Consider the following 14,277-nt stretch of genomic DNA (forward strand, 5'->3'; position numbering starts at 1 on the left):
TTTCTTTCAAATTGTCACTAACAGGCTAGTGAGCAATTTTACCAATTTACATTGGCTTACTGGAACACCCTTATAATTCCCTAGTATATGGTACTGAGGTACCCAGGGTATTGGGGTTCCAGGAGATCCCTATGGGCTGCAGCATTTATTTTGCCACCCATAGGGAGCTCTGACAATTCTTACACAGGCCTGCCACTGCAGCCTGAGTGAAATAACGTCCACGTTATTTCACAGCCATTTTACACTGCACTTAAGTAACTTATAAGTCACCTATATGTCTAACCTTTACCTGGTAAAGGTTGGGTGCTAAGTTACTTAGTGTGTGGGCACCCTGGCACTAGCCAAGGTGCCCCCACATTGTTCAGGGCCAATTCCCCGGACTTTGTGAGTGCGGGGACACCATTACACGTGTGCACTACATATAGGTCACTACCTATGTGTAGCTTCACAATGGTAACTCCGAATATGGCCATGTAACATGTCTAAGATCATGGAATTGCCCCCTCTATGCCATCCTGGCATTGTTGGTGCAATCCCATGATCCCACGGGTCTCTAGCACAGACCCTGGCACTGCCAAACTGCCTTTCCCGGGGTTTCACTGCAGCTGCTGCTGCTGCCAACCCCTCAGACAGGTTTCTGCCCTCCTGGGGTCCAGCCAGGCTTGGCCCAGGATGGCAGAACAAAGGACTTTCTCTGAGAGATGGTGTTACACCCTCTCCCTTTGGAAAATGGTGTGAAGGCAGGGGAGAAGTAGCCTCCCCCAGCCTCTGGAAATGCTTTCATGGGCACACATGGTGCACATTTCTGCATAAGCCAGTCTACACCGGTTCAGGGACCCCTCAGCCCTGCTCTGGCGCAAAACTGGACAAAGGGAAGGGGAGTGACCACTCCCCTGACCTGCACCTCCCCTGGGAGGTGCCCAGAGCTCCTCCAGTGTGCTCCGGACCTCTGCCATCTTGGAAACAGAGGTGCTGCTGGCACACTGGACTGCTCTGAGTGGCCAGGGCCAGCAGGTGACGTCAGAGACTCCTTCTGATAGGCTCCTTCAGGTGTTGCTAGCCTATCTTCTCTCCTAAGTAGCCAAACCCTCTTTTCTGGCTATTTAGGGTCTCTGCTTTGGGGATTTCCTTAGATAACGAATGCAAGAGCTCATCCGAGTTCCTCTGCATCTCTCTCTTCACCTTCTGCCAAGGAATCGACTGCTGACCGCGCAGGAAGCCTGCAAAACTGCAACAAAGTAGCGAAGACGACTACTGCAACTCTGTAACGCTGATCCTGCCGCCTTATCGACTGCTTTCCTGGTGGTGCATGCTGTGGGGGTAGTCTGCCTCCTCTCTGCACTAGAAGCTCCGAAGAAATCTCCCGTGGGTCGACGGAATCGTCCCCCTGCAACCGCAGGCACCAAAGAACTGCATCACCGGTACCCTGGGTCTCCTCTCAGCACGACGAGCGAGGTCCTTTGAATCCAGCAACTCTGTCCAAGTGACTCCCACAGTCCAGTGACTCTTCAGTCCAAGTGTGGTGGAGGTAAGTCCTTGCCTCCCCACGCCAGACTGCATTGCTGGGAACCGCGACTTTTGCAGCTACTCCGGCCTCCGTGCACTTCCGGCGGAAATCCTTTGTGCACAGTCCAGCCTGGGTCCACGGCACTCTAACCTGCATTGCACGACCTCCTAAGTTGTCCTCCGGCGGCGTGGGACTCCTTTGTGCAACTTCGGGTGAGCACCGTTTCACTCCACTTCGTAGTGCCTGTTCCAGCACTTCTGCGGGTGCTGCCTGCTTCTGAGAGGGCTCCTTGTCTTGCTCGACGCCCCCTCTGTCCCCAGACGCAATTGGCGACATCCTGGTCCCTCCTGGGCCACAGCAGCATCCAAAAACCCTAACCGCACGATTTGCAGCTAGCAAGGCTTGTTGGCGGTCTTTCTTCAGGAAAACACTTCTGCACGACTCTCCACGGCATGAGGGGTCCGTCCTCCAAAGGGGAAGTTCCTAGCCCTTGTCTTTCCTGCAGAATCTTCAGCTTCTACTGTCCAGTAGCAGCTTCTTTGCACTCACAGCTGGCATTTCCTGGGCATCTGCCCATCTCCGACTTGCTTGTGACTTTTGGACTTGGTCCCCTTGTTCCACAGGTACCCTCGTTTGAAAATCCATCGTTGTTGCATTGCTGATTCGTGTCTTTCCTGCAGAATTCCCCTATCACGACTTCTGTGTCCTTTGGGGAACTTTAGTGCACTTTGCACTCACTTTTCAGGGTCTTGGGGTGGGCTATTTTTCTAACCCTAACTGTTTTCTTACAGTCCCAGTGACCCTCTACAAGGTCACATAGGTTTGGGGTCCATCCGTGGTTCGCATTCCACTTTTGGAGTATATGGTTTGTGTTGCCCCTATCCCTATGTGTCCCCATTGCATCCTATTGTAACTATACATTGTTTGCACTGTTTTCTAATACTATTACTGCATATTTTGGTATTGTGTACATATATCTTGTGTATATTTCCTATCCTCATACTGAGGGTACTCACTGAGATACTTTGGCATATTGTCATAAAAATAAAGTACCTTTATTTTTAGTATAACTGTGTATTGTGTTTTCTTATGATATTGTGCATATGACACTAAGTGGTACTGTAGTAGCTTCACACGTCTCCTAGTCCAGCCTGAGCTGCTTTGCTAAGCTACCATTATCTATCAGCCTCAGCTGCTAGACACCCTATACACTAATAAGGGATAACTGGGCCTGGTGCAAGGTGCAAGTACCCCTTGGTACTCACTACAAGCCAGTCCAGCCTCCTACTATCACCTACACAGCAGTGTGTGTACCAAGGCCACAGTGAACTCTGGACTTCACCTACACAGCAGTGTGTGTGCCAAGGCCACAGTGAACCCTGGACATCACCTACAGCAGTGTGTGTGCCAAGGCCACAGTGAACTCTGGACATCACCTAAAGCAGTGTGTGTGCCAAGGCCACAGTGAACTCTGGACATCACCTAAAGCAGTGTGTGTGCCAAGGCCACAGTGAACTCTGGACATCACCTACAGCAGTGTGTGTGCCAAGGCCACAGTGAACCCTGGACATCACCTACACAGCAGTGTGTGTGCCAAGGCCACAGTGAACTCTGGACATCACCTACACAGTAGTGTGTGCCAAGGCCACAGTGAACTCTGGACATCACCTACAGAGCAGTGTGTGTGCCAAGGTCACAGTGAACTCTGGACATTACCTACAGCAGTGTGTGTGCCAAGGCCACAGTGAACCCTGGGCATCACCTACACAGCAGTGTGTGTGCCAAGGACACAGTGAACTCTGTACATTACCTACACAGCAGTGTGTGTGCCAAGGCCAAAGTGAACCCTGGGCATCACCTACACAGCAGTGTGTGTGCCAAGGACACAGTGAACTCTGTACATTACCTACACAGCAGTGTGTGTGCCAAGGCCACAGTGAACTCTGGACATCACCTACACAGCAGTGTGTGTGCCAAGGTCACAGTGAACCCTGGGCATCACCTACACAGCAGTGTGTGTGCCAAGGCCACAGTGAACTCTGTACATTACCTACACAGCAGTGTGTGTGCCAAGGCCACAGTGAACTCTGGACATCACCTACACAGCAGTGTGTGTGCCAAGGTCACAGTGAACCCTGGGCATCACCTACACAGCAGTGTGTGTGCCAAGGACACAGTGAACTCTGTACATTACCTACACAGCAGTGTGTGTGCCAAGGCCACAGTGAACCCTGGGCATCACCTACACAGCAGTGTGTGTGCCAAGGACACAGTGAACTCTGTACATTACCTACACAGCAGTGTGTGTGCCAAGGTCACAGTGAACCCTGGGCATCACCTACACAGCAGTGTGTGTGCCAAGGACACAGTGAACTCTGTACATTACCTACACAGCAGTGTGTGTGCCAAGGTCACAGTGAACCCTGGGCATCACCTACACAGCAGTGTGTGTGCCAAGGACACAGTGAACTCTGTACATTACCTACACAGCAGTGTGTGTGCCAAGGTCACAGTGAACCCTGGGCATCACCTACACAGCAGTGTGTGTGCCAAGGACACAGTGAACTCTGTACATTACCTACACAGCAGTGTGTGTGCCAAGGCCACAGTGAACCCTGGGCATCACGTACACAGCAGTGTGTGTGCCAAGGTCACAGTGAACTCTGTACATTACCTACACAGCAGTGTGTGTGCCAAGGTCACAGTGAACTCTGGACATCACCTACACAGCAGTGTGTGTGCCAAGGTCACAGTGAACTCTGGACATTACCTACAGCAGTGTGTGTGCCAAGGCCACAGTGAACCCTGGGCATCACCTACACAGCAGTGTGTGTGCCAAGGCCACAGTGAACCCTGGGCATCACCTACACAGCAGTGTGTGTGCCAAGGCCACAGTGAACCCTGGATACCAGCTTCACTTGCAGTCGGGTCACTAGGGATGGGCACTCACCCCCTGCTGTGCAGGAGGGCAGCCCCTGCCAGAAGCCGTGTGTCGGGCACAGGGCGAGGGTGCAGGGGGGGTCTCCACCGGATGGGTCAGGGGCTCTGCGGGAGAGTTTGGGGTGTCCAGAGGGAGTGTGTGGCCTTCCCTGCCCAGAGAGATGTCTGTGGTGTTGCTGATGCCACGAGGCCGCCTGGTCCTGACCGCACCGGGGTGGGAGACGGGCCTTAGGACGGGGCGCAGTCCCCCCACTCCTGGGCGTCCTCCCGTGTGCCCCCCATGTCTGTCCTCTCTCACTGGCCGGTGGTGGGCTCGGGTGTTGCCTCTGGTTGTCCACTCAGGAATGTAAGGTGCTCGGGTAGGGGGTGAGGTCAGCTGGGGGGACCTCCTGGGCCCCCCGTGTGGCGCCTCCGAGGCTCCCATCACCAGTGACGCTCCTCGGAGTCCAGAACTGATCTCCTTCCTCTGCCCCCCTCTCCCATCACTCCCTCACCCGTCTCTTCCCCGCCCTCCTCACCTCTCGCCTCACCCCTCTCTTCCCTTCCCTCCTCACCTCTCTCATCCTCACCTCCCTCCTCCCTCCCTCTCTCCTCCTCACCCCTCTCTTCTCCTCACCTTCTCCCTCCCTCCTCCCTCCCTCTCTCCTCCCTCTCTCCTCCTCACCTCTCTCTCGCTCCTTCCTCTGCACCCCTCTCCCATCACTCCCTAACTCGTCTCTTTCCCGTCCTCCTCACCTCTCGCCTCCTCACCTCCCTCCTCCCTCCCTCTCTCCTCCTTACCTTCCTCTCTCCTCACCTTCTCCCTCCCTCTCTCCTACTCACTTCCCTCCCTCCCACCTCCCCCCCCCTCTCCCTCCTCTCTCCTCCCTCTCTCGCTCCTTCATCTGCACCCCTGTCCCATCACTCCCTCACCCGTCTCTTCCCCGCCCTCCTCACCTCTCTCCTCAGCCCTCTCCGTCTCCCTCCTCACCCCCTCACCTCTCTCCTCACACCCTCTCCCCATCTCCCATCTCCCTCCTCCTCTCCTCCCTCCTCTCCTCCCTCCCCCCTTCCTACTTCTCTCCTCCCTCCCTCCTCACCCCTCCACCTCACCTCTCTCCTCAGCCCTCTCCGTCTCCCCTCTCCCTCCTCACACCCTCCCTTCTGTCCTCACCTCCTCACCCTCATCTCCCTCCTCCTCTCCTCAGCCCCCTCCATCTCCTCCTCAACCCCTCCTCCTCACCTCTCTCCATCTCCCTCCTCACCTCTCCACCTTCCCTCTCTCCTCCTCACCTCTCTCCTCAGCCCTCTCCCATCTCCTCCTCAACCCCTCCTCACCCCTCTCCATCTCCTCTCTCCCTCCTCACCCACTCACCTCTCTCCTCAGCCCTCTCCGTCTCCCTCCTCACCCCCCTCCTCACCTTTCTCCTTACACCCTCTCTCCTACTCACCCCATCTCCATCTCCTCTCTCCTTCCTCACCCCCCTCCTCACCTCTCTCCTCACACCCTTTCTCCTCCTCACCTCTCCCCCTTCCCTCTCTCTCACCTCCCTCCCTCCATCTCTCCTTCTCACCTCCTCTCTCCTCCTCAGCTCCCTCCCTCTCTCTCCTCCTCACCTTCCTCCCTCTCTCTCTCTCTCCTCCTCACCTCCCTCCCTCTCTCCTCACCTCCCTCTCTCTCTCTCTCCTCCTCACCTCCCTCCCCTCTCACCCTCCCTCTCCCCTCCTTACCTCCCTCCTTCCCTCCTCCCTCCCTCCATCTCTCCTCACCTCTCTCCCTCCTCACCTCTCCCCCCCCTCCTCCTCCGCTCTCTCCCCTCCTCTTCACCTCACCTCTCTCCCACTGTCCTCAGCTCTCTCCCCTCCCTCTCTTCCTCACCGCTCTCTCCTCCCTCCTTCCTCCCTCTCGCCTCCTCACCTCCCTCTCCCCTCCTCAGCTCCCGCCCTCCCTCTCTCCTCTCCTCCTCACCTCCCTCTCTCTCCCTCCTCCCTCCATCTCTCCTCCTCACCTCCCTCCATCTCTCCTACTCACTTCCCTCCCTCCTGCTCACCTCCCTCCCTCCATCTCTCCTCCTCACCTCCCTCTCTCTCTCCTCCTCTCCTCCTCCGCTCTCTCCCCTTCTCTTCACCTCACCTCTCTCCCACTGTCCTCAGCTCTCTCCCCTCCCTCTCTTCCTCCTCCCTCCATCTCTCCTCCTCACCTCCCTCCCTCTCTCCTCATCACCTCCCTCCCTCCCTCCTGCTCACCTCCCTCTCTTCCTCCTCCTTCGATCTCTCCTCCCTCCCTCTCTCCTCCTCACTTCCCTGTCTCTCTCCTACTCACTTCCCTCCCTCCTCCTCACCTCCCTCCCTCTCCTCACCTCCCTCCCTCCTGCTCACCTCCCTCTCTCCTCCTCAGCAACCCCCCCCCCCCTCCACCGCCGGTGCCAGCGCTGCCTCCCCATGGCCCGGCCCTGCACTGGGAGCTCCCGGGGTGTGACAGGAGGACGTCTCCAGGCAACAGACAACAAGTCCGGCCAGGAAACTCCTTCATAATTCATCGGAGAAGCGGCCTGTGAGGGGGAGCACCTTTCACTGCAAGCCAGGAGCACCCCCACTGCAGGTCAGGAGCATCCCTCACTGCAGGAGCACCCCCTTACTGCAGCAGCACCCCTCACTGCAGGAGCACCCCCACTGCAACCCAGGAACACCCCTCACTGCAGGAGCACCCCCTTACTGCAGCAGCACCCCTCACTGCAGGAGCACCCCCACTGCAACCCAGGAACACCCCTCACTGCAGGTCAGGAGCACCCCTCACTGCAAGCCAGGAGCACCCCTCACTGCAGGAGCACCCCCTTACTGCAGCAGCACCCCTCAGTGCAAGAGCACCCCTCACTGCAGGTCAGGAGCACCCCTCACTGCAGGAGCACCCTTCACTGCAACCCAGGAACACCCCTCACTGCAGGTCAGGAGCACCCCTAACTGCAGGAGCACCCCCTTACTGCAGCAGCAACCCTCACTGCAGGAGCACCCCTCACTGCAACCCAGGAGCACCCCTTACTGCAGGAGCACCCCTCACTGCAAGCCAAGAGCACCCCTCACTGCAGGTCAGGAGCACACCTCACTGCAAGCCAGTAGCACCCCTCACTACAGGGGCACCCCTCAATGCAACCCAGGAACACCCCTCACTGTAGGTCAGGAGCACCCCCACTGCAGGAGCAGCTCACACTGCAAGCCAAGAATACCCCTTACTGACAGAAGCACCGCTCACTGCAACCCAGGAGCACCCCCCACTGCAGGTCAGGAGCACCCCTCACTGCAGGGGCACCAATCACTGCAGGTGCACCCCTTTACTGCAGCAGCACCACGCTGGAAGCCAGGAGCACTCCTCACTGCAGGTCAGGAGCACCCCTCACTGCAGGAGCACCCCTCACTACAAGGGCACCCCCTTACTGCAGCAGCACCCCTTACTGCAGGAGCACCTCTCATTGCAAGCCAGGATCATCCCCCACAGCAGGAGCACCCCTCACTGCAGGACAGAGGCACCCCTCACTGCAAGCCAGAAGCACCCCCACGGCAGGGGCATTCCTCACTGCAAGCCAGGAACACCCCTCACTGCAGGGGGTACACCCCCTTACTGCAGCAGCAGCACCCCTCACTGCAGGAGCATCCCTCACTGCAGGTCAGGAGCACCCCCTTACTGCAGCAGCACCCCTCACTGCAGGAGCACCCCTCACTGCAAGCCAGGAGCACTCCTCACTGCAGGAGCACCCCCTCTGCAGGTGGTCAGGAGCACCCCTTACTGCAGGAGCACTCCTCGCTGCAAGCCAGGAACACCCCTCACTGACAGGAGCACCCCTCACTGCAAAGGCACCCCCTTACTGCAGCAGCACCCCTCACTGCAAGCCAGGAGCACCCCTCACTGCAGGAGCACCTCTCACTGCAAGCCAGGATCACCCCCTCCCACCTGCTGGAGCACCCCTCACTGCAAGCCAGGAGCACCTCTCACTGCAGGTCGGGGCACCCCTCACTGCAGGGCCACCCTCACTGCAACCCAGGAGCACCCCTCACTGCAGGTGCACCCCCACTGCAGGAGCACCTCTCACTGCAAGCCAGGATCACCCACCCCACTGCAGGAGCACCCTCTCACTGCAGGTCAGGGGCACTGCTCACCACAAGCCAGGAACACCCCTCACTGCAGGGGCACCCTCCATTGCAGGAGCACCCCTCACTGCAACCCTTAAGCACCTTTTACTGCAGATGCACCCACCCCCACTGCAGGAGCACCTCTGACTGGCAGCCAGGATCACCCTTCACTGCAGTGGCACTGCTCACTGCAGGCCAGGAGCAACCCTCACTGAAGGTGCACCCTCCACTGCAGGGACAGCCCTCACAGAAAGCTAGGAGCACCCCCCACTGCAAAAGCATCCCTCACTGCAGGTCAGAAGCACCCCTCACTGCAGGGGCACCCCTTGCTGCAGGCCAGGAGCACCCCTTACTGCAGCCCAGGAGCACCCCTCACTGCAGGCCAGGAGCACCCCTCACTGCCAGGGCTCCTCCCACTGAGAGGAGCACCCCTAACTGCAAGCCAGGAGCACACCTCACTGCCAGGGCTCCCCCCACTGAGAGGAGCACCCCTTACTGCAGGTCAGGAGCACCCTTCATTGCAAGCCAGGAGCATCCCTCACTCCTGGAGCACCCCTCAGTGCAAGCCAGTAGTATTCCTCACTGCAAGCCAGAAGCACCCCTCACTGCAAGCCAGGAGCAACCCCTACTGCAGGCCAGAAGCACCCTTCACTGCAGGCCAGGAGCACTTCTCACTGCTGGCCAGGAGTACCCCTGACTGTAGAGTGAACCCCTCACTGCAAGCCAGGAGCACCCCTCACTGCAGGCCAGGAGCACTCCTCACTGCAGGCTAAGACCAACCCTCACTGCAGGAGCACCCCTCACTGCATGCCATTAGCAGCCCTTACTGCCAGGGGCACCTTTACTGCAGGCCAAGAGCACACCTCACTGCAGGCCAGGGGTACCCCCCATTGCAGCCAGGAGCAGGGGGAACCCTCACTGTAGGAGCACCCCTCACTGCAGACCAAGAGCACCCTCTACTGCAAGTCAGGAGCACCCCTCACTGCAGCAGCATTCCTCACTGCAGGTCAGGAGTACCCCTCACTGCAGGTCAGGGGCACCCCCTCACTGCAGCAGCACACCTCACTGCAGGGGCACTCCTCACTGACAGGACCAGTTCTCACTGCAGACCAGGAGCAGCCCTCACTGCAGGAAGAGAGACACCTTTCATTGTTGAAGCAGGAGTGGCTGCCAGTCTCTGGACCTGTCCTCTGAACTCTTACCTTCAGTGACCCAGAGCTCTGAACCCCACCTCCCTGAACCCTGTCTCCAGTGGCCTATGTCAGTTAGCCCTCCTCTCTCTGAATTGTAGTCTCAAGTGACCCAGAGCTCTGACCCTTGAACTCTGGACTGGCCTACAGTGGCCCCTGAACTCCCTTCTTGTGTCTCCCCGACACCCAGGACTTCACCATTCCCTGGACCCTGAGGCATGAAATGCACAGAGGTACTTCTGGTGAGACCCTCTAGGCGCTAAGCACTCACAGAATCGGAGACCGCCCTCTGCCCTAAGTCTCGCAGGAGGCCCACCCACCCCTCTCCTGACCCTCTCATGAGGTGCCTCAAAGGCCCACCCCTCTCCTGACCCTCTCATGAGGTGCCTCAAAGGCCCACCCCTCTCCTGACCCTCTCATGAGGTGCCACTGAGGCCCACCCACCTCTCCTCCTCCTGACCCTCCGAAAAGGTGCCTCTGAGAACACCCAAGTCGCCTGGCTCCTCTGAAGAGACTGGATCATGGATCAGATGCTGCTGCTTTGAAGGTGAGTGACTGACCCTCTGTTGGAGACTCGTGGGGAGGGAAGGGTCCCTGGGAGCGGGGGTCAGTGAAGGATGACCAGTGCCACCTCCCTTTGCCCCCTCTGAAACGTTGTTTTTCTTTGACTGAACCCTGGCAAACTCTCTGCTCCTGTCCTTAGACAGCTGCCTCTGTTCCTCTCCGTAGTCAGCTGCCTCTGCTCCTGTCTGTAAACAGCTGTCTCTGCTCCTGTCCTTAGACAGCTGCCTCTGTTCCTCTCCGTAGTCAGCTGCCTCTGTTCCTCTCCGTAGTCAGCTGCCTCTGCTCCTGTCCTTAGACAGCTGCCTCTGCTCCTGTCCTTAGACAGCTGTCTCTGCTCCTCTGTAGACATCTGCCTCTGCTCCTGTCCGTAGGCAGCTGTCTCTGCTCCTGTCTGTAGACGGCTGCCTCTGCTCCTGTCGGTGGAAGGCAGCCACTGCTCCTGTCTGTAGACAGCTGCCTCTGCTCCTGTCTGTAGATGCCTGCCTCTGCTCCTGTCTGTAGACAGCTGCCTCTGCTCCTGTCCTTAAACAGCTGCCTCTGCTCCTGTCCTTACACAGCTGCCTCTGCACCTGTCTGTAGACGCCTGCCTCTGCTCCTGTCTGTAGGCAGATGTCTCTGCTCCTGTCTGTAGGCAGCTGTCTCTGCTCCTGTCTGTAGGCGGCTGTCTCTGCTCCTGTCTGTAGGCGGCTGTCTCTGCTCCTGTCTGTAACCGGCTGCCTCTGCTCCTGTCTGTAGCCGGCTGCCTCTGCTTCTTTCTCTAGATGGTGGTCTCTGCTCCTGTCAGTAGACGATGGTCTCTGCTCCTGTCCTTAGCTTTCTCTGCTCCTGTCTTTAGCTGCCTCTTCTCCTGTCTGTAGACGGCTGCCTCTGCTCCTGTCTGTAGGCAGCTGTCTCTGCTCCTGTCTGTAGGCGGCTGTCTCTGCTCCTGTCTGTAGGCGGCTGCCTCTGCTCCTGTCTGTAGTCGGCTGTCTCTGCTCCTGTCTGTAACCGGCTGCCTCTGCTCCTGTCTGTAGCCGGCTGCCTCTGCTTCTTTCTCTAGACGGTGGTCTCTGCTCCTGTCTGTAGACAATGGTCTCTGCTCCTGTCCTTAGCTTTCTCTGCTCCTGTCTTTAGCTGCCTCTTCTCCTGTCTGTAGATGGCTGCCTCTGCTCCTGTCTGTAGGCGGCTGTCTCTGCTCCTGTCTGTAGGCGGCTGCCTCTGCTCCTGTCTGTAGTCGGCTGTCTCTGCTCCTGTCTGTAACCGGCTGCCTCTGCTCCTGTCTGTAGCCGGCTGCCTCTGCTTCTTTCTCTAGACGGTGGTCTCTGCTCCTGTCTGTAGACGATGGTCTCTGCTCCTGTCCTTAGCTTTCTCTGCTCCTGTCTTTAGCTGCCTCTTCTCCTGTCTGTAGACGACTGCCTCTGCTCCTGTCTGTAGGCAGCTGTCTCTGCTCCTGTCTGTAGGCGGCTGTCTCTGCTCCTGTCTGTAGGCGGCTGCCTCTGCTCCTGTCTGTAGTCGGCTGTCTCTGCTCCTGTCTGTAACCGGCTACCTCTGCTCCTGTCTGTAGCTGGCTGCCTCTGCTTCTTTCTCTAGACGGTGGTCTCTGCTCCTGTCTGTAGACAATGGTCTCTGCTCCTGTCCTTAGCTTTCTCTGCTCCTGTCTTTAGCTGCCTCTTCTCCTTTCTGTAGACGGCTGCCTCTGCTCCTGTCTGTAGACGGCGGTCTCTGCTCCTGTCTGTAGACAGCTGCCTCTGCTTCTGTCTGTAGACTGCAGTCTCTGCTCCTGTCTGTAGACGTCGGTCTCTTCTCCTGTCTGTAGACGGTGGTCTCTGCTCCTGTCTGTAGACGGCTGTGACCGCTCCTGTCTGTAGACGGCAGCGTCTGCTCCTGTCTGTAGACAGCTGCCTCTGCTCCTGTCCATAGACGGGTGTCTCTGCTCCTGTCCTTAGACAGCTGCCTCTGTTCCTGTCTGTAGACAGCTGCCTCTACTCCTGTCCATAGACGGGTGTCTCTGCTCCTGTCCGTAGACAGTTGTCTCTGCCCCATCCTTATGGCTGTCTCTGTTCCTATCTCACAGCCCTTCACTAGTGAATGACCCAGTTTTTCCATGGTTGCAGCACGTCTCACCACCTGGGCCCTCCATGTTAAGGACAGAGCCATGTGTGCGACTGGCAGCCCCAGAGAGGAGACACCCACTGTCTCTTGTTATAAAACAGAGGAGGGGGTCTCCTTTATTGGTGGCTCTTTATCCAGCAGTGTCTGATGTCGGGCCTGGGGCTGGGTGCAGTCTGGGGGAGCATGAAATTACACCGTTGCCACATTCATCATGCCCGGGTGTAGACAAACTGTGTCATGCCAACTTCACCGTTGTTTTGTAGAAATGCGAGCTCAGCAGACCCCAGACTGCAGTACCCCGGGCCTGGGTCAAAGCTCCATCAGGCCCAGGGGTGCAGTCACCTGGGCTCCATTAGCCAGCCTGCCATGATACAGAGGGCCCAGGACGGGGTTAGCAGGACCCAGGAGGGTTCCCCTGCTTTGTTGGGGTGGAAAGCTATGACCTCATTCAGTGCTCCATGAGGTGCCTCCATGCCTGGTTCTGCCCCCTGTCTGTGGGGTCCTACACGCCCAGCTGGACCCTCCAAGGGCAAGCAGAAACTCCCCTCAGATGGCTGTTACCCAAGCCCAGGCAGCTGGTGGTGCTCTTCCATAATGGTTTAGATCTTCCCCTGCAGTGGTGCAATCTGTTCTCCACCTACCACGTGGCCCAGAAAAACCACTTTCCCCTGCCCTATCTGGCACTTTGAGGCCTTGATAGTGAGGCCTGCCTTCTGCAGGGCCTCCAAAACTTTCCACAGGTGGACCAGGTGCTCATCCCAGGTGGAGCTAAAGACAGCTATATCATCTAGATATGCTGCACTAAAGGCTTCCAGCCCTTGCAGGACTGTGTTCACCAACCTCTGAAAAGTGGCAGGTGCATTTTTCATTTCAATGGGCATAACTGTGAACTGATAGTGCCCTCCAATGTTTTTGGTTTAGCATCTTCTGATAACTTAATCTGTCAATACCCTGAAGTTACATCGAAAGTGCTTAGATACTTGGCAGAAGCCAGTGCATCTATCAGCTCATCTACCCTGGGTTTAGGGTGAGCATCAGTTTTTGTTACCTGATTGAGACCCCTATAGTCCACACAAAATCACATTTCTTTTTTTCCATCTTTACTATAAGGTTTGGGGGCAAGCACCACTGGGCTGGCCCAGGGGCTCTCAGAGAGTTCAATCACTCCAAGATCTAACATTTTCTGTACCTCTTGTTTGATACAGTCTCTGGCATGGTCAGGCTGTCTATAAATATTACCTTTGATAGGTAAACTGTCTCCAGTATCAATTGTGTGCTCACACCAGGTAGTTGTGAGAAGGGGTCAAAGAACTGATCACGGAGATTTATGCAGTTGTCCTTCTGCTCAGCAGTAAGGCAATCTGCCAATACAACTCCCTCCACTAAGCCATCAGCCTCAGTGATGGAGAGGAGGTCAGGGAGAGGGTCACTCTCTTCCTCCTGCCCCTCATCTGTGGCCATGAGCAGGGTTATGTCATAATAAGGTTTAAGGCGATTGACATGAAGCACCCTAATGGGGCTTCTGCCAGTGCCCAGGTTCACCAAATAGGTGACCTCACCTTTCTTCTCCACAATGAGATGGGGTCCACTCAGTTTGTCCTGGAGTGCTCTTGGTGCCACAGGCTCCAATACCCACACTTTCTGTCCTGGGTGGTACTGAGTCAGAACAGCCTTCTGGTCATGCCATTGCTTTTGGCTGGCCTGGAGGTTTTTACTGGCCTTTTTCATGTACTCATCCATCCTTGATCTGAGGCCAAGTACATAGTCCACAATGTCTTGTTTGGGAGCTTTTAAAGGTTGTTCCCAACCCTCCTTTACAAGGGCAAGGGGACCTCTTACAGGGTGTCCAAAGAGGAGTTAAAAGGGGCTGAAGCCCACTCC

The 14,277-nt window shown here is 57.0% G+C and overlaps 1 protein-coding gene across 1 annotated transcript in view; it reads left to right on the top strand.

Annotated features, from left to right (window-relative positions):
- The first annotated feature begins 10,149 nt into the window (after positions 1–10,149).
- Positions 10,150–14,277, top strand: part of PIP5KL1 (phosphatidylinositol-4-phosphate 5-kinase like 1) — a 294,458-nt gene continuing 290,330 nt past the window's right edge. The window contains exon 1 of the mRNA XM_069236934.1: positions 10,150–10,288. The gene's annotated coding sequence lies outside the window, so the exon portion shown is untranslated. The remainder of the gene's footprint in view (positions 10,289–14,277) is intronic.

Source organism: Pleurodeles waltl, chromosome 6 (assembly GCF_031143425.1).
Source record: "Pleurodeles waltl isolate 20211129_DDA chromosome 6, aPleWal1.hap1.20221129, whole genome shotgun sequence".
Classification (NCBI taxonomy): Eukaryota; Metazoa; Chordata; class Amphibia; order Caudata; family Salamandridae; genus Pleurodeles; species Pleurodeles waltl.